This window comes from Oncorhynchus kisutch, linkage group LG23 (genome assembly GCF_002021735.2).
Source record: "Oncorhynchus kisutch isolate 150728-3 linkage group LG23, Okis_V2, whole genome shotgun sequence".
Taxonomy (NCBI): Eukaryota; Metazoa; Chordata; class Actinopteri; order Salmoniformes; family Salmonidae; genus Oncorhynchus; species Oncorhynchus kisutch.
In genome coordinates, this window is record NC_034196.2 from 5,592,270 (window position 1) to 5,607,245 (window position 14,976).

Genomic DNA, 14,976 nt, shown 5'->3' on the forward strand with positions numbered 1-14,976 from the left:
GGGGAGCTTGTGTTTCCCACGTAAATAATACCTAGGAACCAACTAATAGGCTAGACACAGGCTGTAGGAGGGGAGCTTGTGTTTCCCACGTAAATAATACCTAGGAACCAACTAATAGGCTAGACACAGGCTGTAGGAGGGGAGCTTGTGTTTCCCACGTAAATAATACCTAGGAACCAACTAATAGGCTAGACACAGGCTGTAGGAGGGGAGCTTGTGTTTCCCACGTAAATAATACCTAGGAACCAACTAATAGGCTAGACACAGGCTGTAGGAGGGGAGCTTGTGTTTCCCACGTAAATAATACCTAGGAACCAACTAATAGGCTAGACACAGGCTGTAGGAGGGGAGCTTGTGTTTCCCACGTAAATAATACCTAGGAACCAACTAATAGGCTAGACACAGGCTGTAGGAGGGGAGCTTGTGTTTCCCACGTAAATAATACCTAGGAACCAACTAATAGGCTAGACACAGGCTGTAGGAGGGGAGCTTGTGTTTCCCACGTAAATAATACCTAGGAACCAACTAATAGGCTAGACACAGGCTGTAGGAGGGGAGCTTGTGTTTCCCACGTAAATAATACCTAGGAACCAACTAATAGGCTAGACACAGGCTGTAGGAGGGGAGCTTGTGTTTCCCACGTAAATAATACCTAGGAACCAACTAATAGGCTAGACACAGGCTGTAGGAGGGGAGCTTGTGTTTCCCACGTAAATAATACCTAGGAACCAACTAATAGGCTAGACACAGGCTGTAGGAGGGGAGCTTGTGTTTCCCACGTAAATAATACCTAGGAACCAACTAATAGGCTAGACACAGGCTGTAGGAGGGGAGCTTGTGTTTCCCACGTAAATAATACCTAGGAACCAACTAATAGGCTAGACACAGGCTGTAGGAGGGGAGCTTGTGTTTCCCACGTAAATAATACCTAGGAACCAACTAATAGGCTAGACACAGGCTGTAGGAGGGGAGCTTGTGTTTCCCACGTAAATAATACCTAGGAACCAACTAATAGGCTAGACACAGGCTGTAGGAGGGGAGCTTGTGTTTCCCACGTAAATAATACCTAGGAACCAACTAATAGGCTAGACACAGGCTGTAGGAGGGGAGCTTGTGTTTCCCACGTAAATAATACCTAGGAACCAACTAATAGGCTAGACACAGGCTGTAGGAGGGGAGCTTGTGTTTCCCACGTAAATAATACCTAGGAACCAACTAATAGGCTAGACACAGGCTGTAGGAGGGGAGCTTGTGTTTCCCACGTAAATAATACCTAGGAACCAACTAATAGGCTAGACACAGGCTGTAGGAGGGGAGCTTGTGTTTCCCACGTAAATAATACCTAGGAACCAACTAATAGGCTAGACACAGGCTGTAGGAGGGGAGCTTGTGTTTCCCACGTAAATAATACCTAGGAACCAACTAATAGGCTAGACACAGGCTGTAGGAGGGGAGCTTGTGTTTCCCACGTAAATAATACCTAGGAACCAACTAATAGGCTAGACACAGGCTGTAGGAGGGGAGCTTGTGTTTCCCACGTAAATAATACCTAGGAACCAACTAATAGGCTAGACACAGGCTGTAGGAGGGGAGCTTGTGTTTCCCACGTAAATAATACCTAGGAACCAACTAATAGGCTAGACACAGGCTGTAGGAGGGGAGTTTGTTGAGATGCATGTTGTACTGCATATGCAGTAGAAAATCAATTCCTTCGATGTTGTTTTTTTGACACAAGAACTGTCTGGAAAGCACCGGAAAGAGCACTGATTTTAGCATGAGTTACAAATGTAGCCTATGTTCAAGTGTGTGATCAATAGGGCGAATTAGCTAATACAGACAGACAGTGTGGTACATGGTACATGGTCTACTTCTGAATCATCAACTAGCTCTCAGTCTCATGTCAGAATTAGACGTTCATCCAGGTTTCTCAGACGTCAAATTTTGAAGTTGTTGCAAACGTTGTTGTTGCAAAAGTGTCTACGGTTAAGTTTAGGCATTAGCTCCAAAATCTTAAGGTTAGGTATTAATTGTGAAAGGCAAACATTATCAATGAGTATGGCTGGACAGTTAATACACAAATTCAAGTCTGTTTTTTTTTTTTTTTATAAACACCTGAAAGTGAAAATTCTCATATGGCTGTTAAGAATTTCAGAAGTCAAAAGGGAAAAATTAAAAAGCGATTGGCGGGTCTGGGTCAACGTTGTCCTTTCAGACTGAAAATAAAAAGCCATCTCTGTCTGTCTGTCTGTCTTTCTGTCTCTGTGTGTGTGTGTGTGTGTGTGTGTGTGTGTGTGTGTGTGTGTGTGTGTGTGTGTGTGTGTGTGTGTGTGTGTGTGTGTGTGTGTGTGTGTGTGTGCGTGCGTGCGTGCGTGTGTGTGTGTGAGTGTGTGGTCAGTAGTGTTGTGTTGTTGGGGCGGCAGCAGTCAGGACAGTTTGGCTTCCTGGCACTGTTCTGTTATTGCATGCTAGGCAGAGACAGCAGGGGGTAGGCTTCAGCAGAGAGGCAGCAGTAGTTAATCACCCCCCCCCCCTCCCCACACACACACACACACACTGCATTATTTGCTCAGGGCTAGTGTGGTGCAGTGGGGAATGCAGTCTGTGTCAATGTTAGACTCGGTGGCAACACTTTTGACAGTCATAATCAGATAAAGACAGAGGCAGAGCAGGGCTTTGTCAAGGACAGAACAGGTGAAAAAACTCTGATCAATTGGTTTACTTTTATACTTAGTCCACATCAAAAAAGCACATTTCATGTACTACTAGTGTCCAATACAGTTTACCTGCATTTGGTAATCACGCTAGTGCCTTCACTTTCAAACTGAAAACAGCTATGAGACAATTATAAAGACAAGTTTGATACTACAGTATGTAAACCTGTAATTCCATGCTGAAAATGCACTCACATGCATGCGCACATATATCTAAGGGAAGAAGTTTCCCCGCATGGATCGATACTCTGCACATTCTACGACTGGTGTAATAAACTTAGCAAAAACGTTTTATTAACGAAATAGGGCAATACATTCTCAACTCAATCACGGACGAAATATGGAGTTATCGTGAGGATCTACGGAACATTACGCTGTTTTACGAAGGCAAATAACAATGTGTATGAAGGCAAATAATGAGACTACCGCGCCTGTTTGAACATCGATCCAGAATGTCCCATTCCTTGATTGAGGATTCGAACACTTCACTCTCATTTGATCTTTTGTATTGTCTTATTCTGCGACTTTAAGAATCCTGAAGGTATCATTCATTTTTCTGAAACAAGTAGTATGCTTACAGCCTCCTAGAGCACGTGCCTAGTTCCTGAATATCTATAGATGTTGACATGTTCATGCTCCTTGTCCTTGCTCAGCCATGGTCTTAAATAACATTTCACTTTTAGAATCCGATTGCGCTCTGGACTAGGAATGTTTTTTTATGCAGGATCACCTGTGACATTCCTATTGAGGTTTCTTAGCCTGGTTATAAACATGGGGCAAATAGCTTACTAAACAGAGGGACAGCTATATGTTCAACCTAGAGACATTAAAAAAACACTGGTTTGAATAAACATAGAGGTGTAATGTGTTGGTCAGAGAGGTGCTATTCGGCTGTCTGGCAAGAAAAACGCATGGCAGAGTCAAATATTTTTGCTTACCTGCGGACTTGACTTGCCTGGCAACAGCAATTCGCGCCCTCCAAAACAATATAAAATAACTGGGTCCCCAAAACAAGGTGTTTCATTTATGTTATTTGTCCCGCGTCCGACAACAAACGAGAAGGTTCGTTGGGAAGCCTCGAGAAATGAAGCTTGGTGCGGAGTCCCAGCAGCTAGCTTTGATCCGTTGCTCTGGACTCGCAGCGAGGTGAACTGGTAGAGGAACGGGTGAATAGTGAGCTTGAAGCTCCGGCAGCGAGGGGCGGAACTCCCTCAACTATAGGCCTAATAACCTACACGCAGAGTCGCAGACTATAGTCTGGCCACATTCAAGTGGCTGCAAAGTGGTTTTCGGCTCCTAGGTTCACTTTCTCTGCTCGCAACATATCGAGCCGTGCATCAGTGGCTTTCCCAGAGGCAAGGGCATTTCGCTAGAATAGGCTATAGGTGACGCGCGTAATATAATATAGTCTAATTGTTCATTTTACTTGTGAACTGTTATACAGCTGTTTTGCCCTATTTGTGAAGGGGCGGGAGAAATAAGATGAAATTAGGTATTTTCGTGGTCACCATATCTATAGGCCTGGCCGCCTGCGGATGATGTTTATCACATGCGTATAGCCTATGATAAACAGCATACTTATTATACTAGGAGGGTATGTGGGAGATAATCCAAAAGTAATTAAACACGCATTTTGGGCAGCTCCGGGGGTGGTTTTGAGTCTCCCCCGTCCGGCTCTGACAGGCAGTGCTTTGCTTGGATGAGTGCCCCTCTCGCCCCCCGGAGCTCCTGCTTCTGTACGGAGAGAAAAAGAGAGAGACGGGAGGAGCCCCCTGCTGAGCCTCATTATGACCCGGGCCAAAGGAGGCCAAACTCGGCATTGTCGGTACCATTCAGTACCATCCCATTCCACAACTGAAAGGTGAAACATCACTGTCAGCGAGAAGCTTCGTCAAAACAACAGTCTGACGCGCGATAACGCACACTAGTCTCCACACGCACGTACGCTCGCGCTAACGCACACACATTCACATACACACAGTTGAGTTGACATGCCTCCCCTCGGGGCAGACGTGCTTGTCTTTCGCCTGAGCAACCCACGATTAGGCTAATGTGCTGATAAGCGATGAGTCATTTAATTATGAACTTTCAATGGAAATTCAAAACACTTGTCATCTCCCTAGGAGCATCAGCTGTAGATGGGCCTAATTGTATTGTATGCACAGCAGTGGAGGCTGCTGAGGGGAGGACGACTCATAATATCGTCTGGAACAGAGCAAACGGAATGGCATCAAACACATGGAAACCCTGTATTTGATACCACTCCACTAATTCTGCTCCAGCCATTACCACAAGCCCATCCTCCCCAATTTAGGTACCACCAAGCATCATCGACTGTCAACTGTAGAGAAGAATGGGTAAAAAAGGAGAGGACATGTACTGGCATACCAATATAGTACTGCTAGGTTTATCTACATAGTCAGGTTAAAGTTTGGGTAAATCAAATTCCATGTTATCTTCCTTTTTTGGGACACAACCTAACAGGCTGACTACACCGCCCGCGTCGCGAGCGCATGCGTTGTAAAATACATTTAGAAATGTATATTATTCAATTATTGCACCCACACTGCTCCACGTGCCAATGAGCATCTGCGTTGCCAAGGGCTAAAATAGATGTCAGTTCTCTTTCTGATGCAGATCGTGCTGCAAGTCCTGCCTCTTAGAAGCAGGTACCCAAGTGCCATCTCCTCATTGGTTATACCCACATGGGTGAGTGAAGATGAACGAGGTCAGTGGCTGCAATGCACCTAATTTATGAAAGTTGGTCATCGCAATATAAAGCCAAGAGCAGAAAAGGCCTGGAAGGATGAGAGATTACTAGAAACGATTCGGTTGACCGTTTTATGTGTGGATTAATTATCGGAGTACAGGACCTTGTGCATTTCAGGTAAAATAACAACTCAATGTTTATATCCCAGAACAAATTAGCTAGCAACAGCAAGCTAGCTAAATAGGACAAATTAGCTAGCCAGTGCAAGCTAGCTAGCTAAATGGCCATAAATGATTAATACTTTTCGACCTGTCCCCAAATTAATATAATTGGTTCTGAGTTTGTTTTGATATTTTAACCTGCATGCCGTGATCGCGTTTGGTGTGGGTGGACAAAATGCATTTATGCACAACGGCGCACGATGACGCACGCGCACAGCCTTTTTGGGTTCCATGTAAGAACTCAATTGACTTGCTCTGTAAACTAAAAACTCATCCCTAACATCCCTAGCTATCTCCCTCTACCCCCCCCCCCCCCCAAACTACACAAAATGCCTCATCATGACAAAGCAAGAGCAGGTTTTTAGAATTTTTGGCTAATTTAGGAAAATATATAAAACAGAAATATTACATTTACATAAGTATTCAGACCCATTACGCAGTACTTTGTTGAAGCACCTTACAGCGATTACAACCTCGTGTCGTCTTGGGTGTGGCGCTATAAGCTTGGCACACCTGTATTTGGGGAGTTTCTCCCAATCTTTTCTGCAGATCCTCTCAAGCGCTGTCAGGATGGATGGGGAGCATTGCTGCACAGCTATTTTCAGGTCTCTCCAGAGATGTTCGATCAGGTTCAAGTCCGGGCTCATGGACATTCAGAGACTTGCCCGAAGCCACTCCTGTGTTGTCTTGGCTGTGTGCTGGTCGTTGTCCTTTTGGGAGGTAAACCTTCGTCACAGTCTGAGGTCCTGAGCACTCTGGAGCAGGTTTTCATCAATAATCTCTCTGTACATTGTTCCCTTCATCTTTGCCTCAATCCTGAATAGTAGCCCAGTCCCTGCTGCTGAAAAACATCCCCACAGCATGATGCTGCCACCACCATACTTCACCGTAGGGATTGTGCCAGGTTTCCTCCAGATATGACACTTGGCATTCAGGCTAAGAGTTCAATCTTGGTTTCATCAGACCAGAGAATCTTATTTCTCATTGTTTGAGAGTCTTTAGGTGCCTTTTGGCAAACTCCAAGCGGGCTGTCATGTGCCTTTTACTGAGGAGTGGCTTGCGTCTGGCCACTCTACCATAAAGGCCTGATTGGTGGAGTGCTGCAGAGATGGTTGTCCTTCTGGAAGGTTCTCCCATCTCCACAGAGGAACTCTGTCAGTGTGACCATCGGGTTCTTGGTCACCTTCCTGACCAAGGCCCTTCTCCCCCGATTGCTCAGTTTGGCCCAGGCGGCCAGCTCTAGGAAGAGTCTTGGTGGTTCCAAACTTCTTCCATTTAAGAATGATGAAGGCCACTGTGTTCTTGGGGACCTTCAATGCTGTAGAAATGTTTTTGTACCCTTCCCCAGATCTGTGCCTCAACACAATCCTGTCTTGGAGCTCTACGGACAATTCCTTCGACCTCATTACTTGTTTTTTGCTCTGACATGCACTGTCAACTGTGGGACCTTATATAGACAGGTGTGTGCCTTCCCAAATCATGTCCAATCAATTGACTCCAATCACGTTGTGGAAACATTTCAAAGATGATCAATGGAAACAGGATGCACCTGAGCTCAATTCTGAGTGTCATAGAAAAGGGTCTGAATACTTATGTAAATATGCTATTCCTGTTTTTTAAAATCTTGAATACATTTGCAGAAATGTCTAAAACCCTGCTTTTGCTTTGTCTTTATGGGATATTGTGTGTAGATTGATGAAGGGTAAAAAAAAACATTTAACCAATTTTAGAATAAGGCTGTAACCTAACAAAATTTGGGAAAAATCAAGGGGTCTGAATACTTTCCGAAGGCACTGTATATAGCGGCAGTACATCATGAACTGCAAGGTGAGCTGTCTGTCGGGCCAACACAGAAACAGAAGAGAAGCTCATTCATTATGACCTCTGTACTATAGCCTTACTGCAACAGCATACACCGTCGTCATCATAGGCCCACACTGTGTAGCCAACTACAAGGTAAGCCGGTGTATAGGCAAACTGCAAAAGCATAAGCATTCAGGTATACAAACAGAATACATGCCATGTTTGGGCATCACATTCAACTATAAAGGATTACAGAAGGGGAATAGACAATTGCAGCAAGAAAAGAACATTGTAAGCCTGCCTTCCAGGAGAGAAGGCTGCCTGCTGCAGTATTTGCAATGTGAGAAGTGAGCTGTGAGTGGAAGGTGGGGAGCTTGCCAATCAGTCCCTCGATTACAGACCATCCCCACGATGAGAGAGATGCTGTGTCAGGATGCTGCTGGAAGCTGGACAGGTGTTGCCAAAGGTATATGGACTGTGTAATGGTCAAAAGTAGTGCACTACGTAGAGAATAGGGTGCTATTTTTGACGCAGGCCATGCTGCTCCTTTTCCAACACGCTGTGTAATCTCATGAAGAAGTCCATGCCTGCCAAGCATCTCTCCTGTGGCTAGCTGTTTGAATTATTAAAGACAACATCATCTTGAATTAAAGTCAGCCAAAGGATAAGTGGTTTTAATGCACGAGAAGAAAAAAGTGCAGGGTTCACACTTGACTGGTGGAGTTAGATAGGTCAGTTTGGGCCAATAGGAGTCATATTGTAGCCTCACCCCAGAGTCGTTGGGGTTTGTGTATGTGTGTGAAAGTCGTTGCTATTGGGGTGAAGAATGGGGATTGGGTAGAGACTACTGAGCAGGGAGGTGTGTTATGATTATTCTGTCAAAATGAAAACTAAACTGCTGACTAAACTGTAATTCTTCTTACTGTATATCTCTGGCAGACCAATCCCAGAGAATGGTTTAATCATCTGGATTTCCCTCTGTGTCAAAAAAGGCAGCAATCCCCAACCCTGCGTCTATCTAAGCTCTCATTAGTTTCTCTATCCTTCTTTTCCGATTAGTTTGCAATATGTAAGGTTGGCAAAGTTGACTATTCTGAAGGCATGGATTGTCCACGTTTGTAGTTGTGAGCACACAAACCTTGATTTCTGTCCTTCTCATGAGTCAAAAGAAGACTTTAAAGTGTGGTGTTGGTAACACAATGACTATGAGCACACAAACTGGTTGGACATTACATCATTCCCCAGGGAAGTGTATTTAAAGCTACTGACGAAATATGTAGCCAGTAGCATGGCCACCACCTACGGAGGTGCCCTCTATTCGTTTTCAAATGTTTAGCTGACTGTGGGTGATGCTGCACTTTGTACTCCTAGGACTGCTTACTGCTTAATGTACCACTGTGTAGTGTCGAGCGTACCCGAAGGAATGTTATGTCACGCAGGAAGTAGGCTTGGTGCCGCTTCCCCTCATCCCCGACTTCCCCAACTATTATTCCTTCTATCCCACGTGTTTCTCATCTCTCCTGCACACGTTTTCTTTTTTCCCCACTATCACCATGTTGCTTTGTCTTTTCATTTGTTCGCCCCCCTTCCTAGCTATTAGTCGCAGGTTGACATTTATTGTCATGAGTCTTGTCATCGAGGCAGAACTGAGCGATTTCCCCTTAGATATTCCAGCTGCAAAGTCAAAATTGGCTATATTTTGTGTGCTTTTTGTTCTTAGTTTAAGGTTAGGGATGTAGATTTTATAACTTTGTGGCTGTGCCAGCTAGTGACCACAATGCAGAGCTGCCTCCAGAACATGATTCAAGATGAAAAATGCTAACCTGCTAATGCTAACATACAAGCCACCCCCACCTCACTTCTGGCCTCACCCCTGACCCCTGGCCTGTCCCAAAATAAGTTCAAAGTTCAACTCACTTCCACTGTTTGTTTGCGATGATTGAAAAAACAGGTTGCCTGGTTGGCTGGTCACAGTATGACACACATACCATATAACTCTTGTAAAACCCTCCTTTACCACACCAAAAGGCTACCACTGCTACTGTGAAAGAACTTTCACCTACAGTGCCTTCAGAAAATATTTTGGTATTTTATTAGGATCCCCATTAGCTGGTCAAATAGGGGAGAGGTGTTGTGCCGTGAGGTGTTGCTTGATCTGCTTTTTAGTCTCTTTGCCCACCTGGATTGTATAATATTTGCCCATTATTATTTAAAAAATGATTCAAGCTCTGTCAAGTTGGTTGTTGATCATTGTTAGACATCCATTTTCATAGTCTTTCCATAGATTTTCAATTAAATTTAAGTCCAAACTGGAACTAGGCCGCTCAGGAACATTCAATGGTGTCTTGGTAAGCAATTCCAATGTTTGGCCTTGTGTTTTAGGTTATTGTCCTGCTGAAAGGTGCATTTGTCTCCCAGTTTCTGTTGGAAAGCAGACTGAACCAGGTTTTCTTCTAGGAATTTTCCTGGACTTAGCTTAATTAAGTTAATTTTTATCCTACAAAAACTCCCTAGTCCTTGCCGATGACAAGCATACCCATAACATGATGCAGCCACCACCATGCCTGAATGTATGAAGAGTGGAACTCAGTAATGTTGGATTTTCCCCAAACATAATGCTTGTCCAGTATTACTTTAGTAACCTATTGCAAACAGGATGCATGTTTTGGAATATTTTTATTCTGTACAGGCTTCCTTCTTTTCACTATGTCATTTATGTTAGTATTGTGTCGTAACTACAATGTCGTTGATCCCTCCTCAGTTATCTCTTATCACAGCCATTAAACTCTGTAACTTTTAAAAATCACCATTGGCCTCATGTTGAAATCCCTGAGCGGTTTCCTTCCTCTTTGGCAATAGAATTAGGAAGGGCGCCTGTATCTTTGCGGTTACTGGGTGTATTGATACACCATGCAAAGTGTAATTAATAACTGCACCATGCTCAAAGGGATATTCAATGTCTGCTTTTAAAAATAAAATGTATCCACCAATAGGTGCCCTTTGCGAACCATTGGAAAACCTTGCTCATTTCTAACCATTGCGTGAATTTAACACTAAATATCTGCGTGCGCCATTTCTGTAAAGACTGATCACGCACAAAAATATAGAGATTTATCAACTTGGTGAAAGCCATACATGTTTCCTGTTATAAATCAGTCATAAAACTGTGCACATAATTCACCTTTTTATGGTGACATGAACACCCTGTATACTTTGGATTGGCATTAGGCCATGAACATATCTAAAGGAAATAGCAATGCATGACGAACTTTATAAAATGTATTTGGATCTGTTGGTAGAATGTTTTCTAATCCAGTGATGTTTCCTGTAGAGTATCTGACCATTACTGAAAAACCAAAACAATTGCACATTTCTGTGGACCTGTGAACAGATCGTTTGAATGCAATATTGTTTTGCATTCACTTTTTCCCGACCCTAAAAATGCTCACTGCTTGAGAATTTTGAAACATTGTCTACTTAGGCCTACTTACAGTGGTAGCCTACATACTTCAATGCAAATGATCAACTGTCTATTCACCTGTTATATTCTGTATGTTATGAACCGCGCTCCTTGTCGGATGCATGAAATTGCTTGAAAATATAATAGCCTACATAATAGGCCCAATTAAATGAGAGATGTGCATGGTAATTTGTTGTATGGTTACTTTGGGAATATGAACGCATTATGTAAAGAAAAGGTGAGGAATGTAATGGTTATATATACAGTACCAGTCAAAAGTTTGGACAGACCTACTCATTCAAGGGTTTTTCTTTGTTTTTTACTATGTTCTATATTGTAGATAAACAGTGAAGACATCAAAATGATGAAATAACACATATGGAATCATGTGGTAACCCACTCTTTTTTTTAAACAAATCAAAATATATTTTATATTTGAGATTCTTCAAAGTAGCCACCCTTTGCCTTGATGACAGCTTTGCACACTCTTGGCATTCTCTCAATCAGTTTCATCTGAAATGCTTTTCCAATGATCTTGAGCAAAGCACCCCACACCATCACACCTCCCCCTCCATGCTTCACGGTGGGAACAATACATGCAGAGATCCGTTCACCTATTGTGCATCTCACAAAGACACTGAGGTTGGAACCAAAAATCTAACATTTGGACTTATCAGACCAAAGGACAGATTTCCACCGGTCTAATGTCCATTGCTCGTGTTTCTTGGATCAAGAAAGTCTCTTCTTATTATTGGTGTCCTTTAGTAGTGGTTTCTTTGCAGCAATTCAACCAGGAAGGCCTGATTTCATGCAGTCTCCTCTGAACAGTCCATGTTGAGATGTGTCTGTTACTTGAACTCTGTGAAGCATTTATTTGGGCTGCAATTTCTGAGGCTGGTAACTCTAATGAACTTACCCTCTGCAGCCGAGGTAACTCTGGGTCTTCCTTTCCTGTGGCAGTCCTCATGAGAGCCAGTTTCATCATAGCGCTTGATGGGTTTTGCGATGGTACTTGAAGAAACTTTCAAAGTTCTTGAAATGTTCTGCATTGACTGACCTTCATGTCTTAAAGTAATGATCGACTGTTATTTCTCTTTGCTTATTTGAGCTGTTCTTGTCATAATATGGACTTGGTATTTTACCAAATATGGCTATCATCTGTATACCACCCATACCTTGTCACAACACAGCTGATTGGCTCAAACGCATTAAGAAGGAAAGAAATCCCACAAATGAACTTTTAACCACCCGAGCCACTGCCTGTTCACCCCGCTATCATACAAAAGGCAAGGTCAGTACTGGTGCATCAAACCTGGGAACGAGAGACTGAAGAACAGCTTCTATCTCAAGGCCATCAGACTGTTAAACAGCCATCACTAGCATATTAAAGGCTGCTGCCTATAGGTATAGACTAGGAATCACTGGCCACTTTAAGAAATGGAACACTAATCACTTTAATAATGTTTACATATCTGGCATTACTCATCTCATATGTATATATTGTATTCAATACTATTCTACTGTATTTTAGTCGCTCGTCCATATGTATATAGTCTTAATTTCTTCCTACTTAGATTTGTGTGTATTGGGTATATGTTGTGTAATTTGTTAGATATTACTTGTTAGATATTACTGCACTGTCGGAGCTAGAAACACAAGCATTTCGCTACACCCGCAATAACATCTGCCAATCACGTGTATGTGACCAATAACATTTAGTTTGATTTGAATGGTCTGTTCTACTGTTAAATGGCGCTTTGGATTGGATTGCATAGAGCAAAATTCTTGAAATAGCTCATCTATTTACTACTGTGAAGTGGGTCCAAATGAATGAGAGATGGAACAGATGATCTCTTAACCTAACTTGTTGTAGGCCTAGGCTATTTTGCGAGTAGCCTGTGAAACCACCACAGTCAGAAAAGGTGAGGAATTTATTCTGCAATGATAATGGAAATTAGAATATATTATTATTTTAGAATGCAAAGATAAAATACATTGATTTTCATTCTTTTCACTAAAGGCAAATTATTGCATCTTGTTATTATACACTAAAAAAATATATATAAACACAACATGTAAAGTTTTTGTGCACAAATTTGTTTACTTCCCTGTTAATGAGCATTTCTCCTTTGCCAAGATAATCCATCCACCTGAAAGGTGTGGCATATCAAGAAGCTGATTAAACAGCAACATCATTACACAGGTAACCATAAGCCACCACCAACGTCGTTTTAGAGAATTTGGCAGTACGTCCAACCAGCACAGGACCTCCCCATCCGGCTTCTTCACCTGCGGGATCGTCTGAGACCTGCCACCCAGACAGCTGATGAAACTGTGGGTTTGTACCGAAGAACTTCCGCACAAACTGTTAGAAACTTTCCCAGGGATGCTGATCTGCGTACTCGTTGTTCTCACCAGGGTCTTGACCTGACTACTGTTCGGCTTCGTAACCGACTTCCGTGGGCAAATGCTCACCTTTGATGGTCACTCGTAACCGACTGCCGTGGGCAAATGCTCACCTTTGATGGTCACTGGCACGCTGGATAAGTGTACTCTTCACGGATGAATCACAGTTTCAACTGTACTGGACAGATGGCAGACGTCGTGTGGGCGAGCAGTTTGCTGATGTCAACGTTGTGAACAGAGTGCCCCGTGGTGGCGGTGGGGTTTTGTTATGGGCAGGTATAAGCTACGGACAATGAACACAATTGCATTTTATCGATGGCAATTTGAATGCGCAGATATACCATGACGAGATCCTGAGGCTCATTGTGGTGCCGTTCATTCACCGCCATCACCTCATGTTTCAGCATGATAATGCACAGCCCCATGTCGCAAGGATCTGTACACAATTCTTGTAAGCTGAAATGTCCTAATTCTTCCATGGCCTGCATACTCACCAGACATGTCACCCATTGAGCATGTTTGGGATGCTCTGGATCGACGTGTATGACAGCTTTCCAGTTCCCGCCAATATCCAGCAACTTCACACAGCCATTGAAGAGGAGTGTGACAACATTCCACAGGCCACATGAACAGCCTGATCAACTATATGAGAAGGAGATAGTGGCAAGAAAAAGTATGTGAACCCTTTGGAATTACCTGGATTTCTGCATAAATTGGTCATCAAATTTGATCTGATCTTCGTCTAAGTCACAACAATAGACAAAAACATTGTGTGCTTAAACTAGTAACACACACATTATTGTATTTTCTTGTCTATATTGAATACATCATTTAAACATTCACAGTTTCACAGGTTGTAAAATGTATGTGAACCCCTAGGCTAATGACATCTCCAAAAGCAAATTGGAGTCAGGAGTCAGCTAACCGGGAGTCCAATCAATGAGACAAGATTGGAGATGTTGGTTAGAGCTGCCTTGCCCTATAAAAAATACTCACAAAATTTGAGCTTGCTATTCACATGAAGCATTGCCTGATGTGAACCATGCCTTGAGCAAAAGAGATTTCAGATGAAAAATTGTTGACTTGCATAAAGCTGGAAAGGGTTACAAAAGTATCCCTAAACTTCTTGATGTTCATCAGTCCACGATAAGGTCAACTAGTTATTAAATCCAAGGGTTCACATACTTTTCCCACCCTGCACTGTGAATGTTTACACAGTGGGTTCAATAAAGACATGAACACTTAATTGTTTGTGTGTTATTAGTTTTAGCAGACTGTGTTTGTCTATTGTTGTGACTTAGATGAAGACCAGATCAAATTTTATGACCAATTTATGCAGAAATCCAGGTAATTCCAAAGGGTTTACATACTTTTCTTGCCACTGTATGTTGTGCTGTAATAAGCAAATGGTGGTCACTCACACCAGATACTGACTGGTTTTCTGTGACCAACAGATGCATATATGTATTCCCAGTCATGTGAAACCCATAGATTAGCGCCATATGAATTTATGCAAATTCACTGCTCGACTAAGGGAACTTACAATCATCTGTATATGTGGGGTACAGAGATGTGGTAGTAATTTAAAAATCATTTTAAACACTATTATTGCACACAGAGTGAGTCCATGCAACTTGTTATGTGACTTGTTAAACACATTTTTAC

General features: G+C 42.7%; 1 protein-coding gene across 1 annotated transcript in view; it reads right to left on the minus strand.

The window, feature by feature from the left end:
* LOC109877849 (inactive tyrosine-protein kinase PRAG1-like) overlaps positions 1–3,864 on the minus strand; it is a 44,284-nt gene extending 40,420 nt beyond the window's left edge. The window contains exon 1 of the mRNA XM_020470077.2: positions 3,650–3,864. The gene's annotated coding sequence lies outside the window, so the exon portion shown is untranslated. The remainder of the gene's footprint in view (positions 1–3,649) is intronic.
* Positions 3,865–14,976: the final 11,112 nt, after the last annotated feature.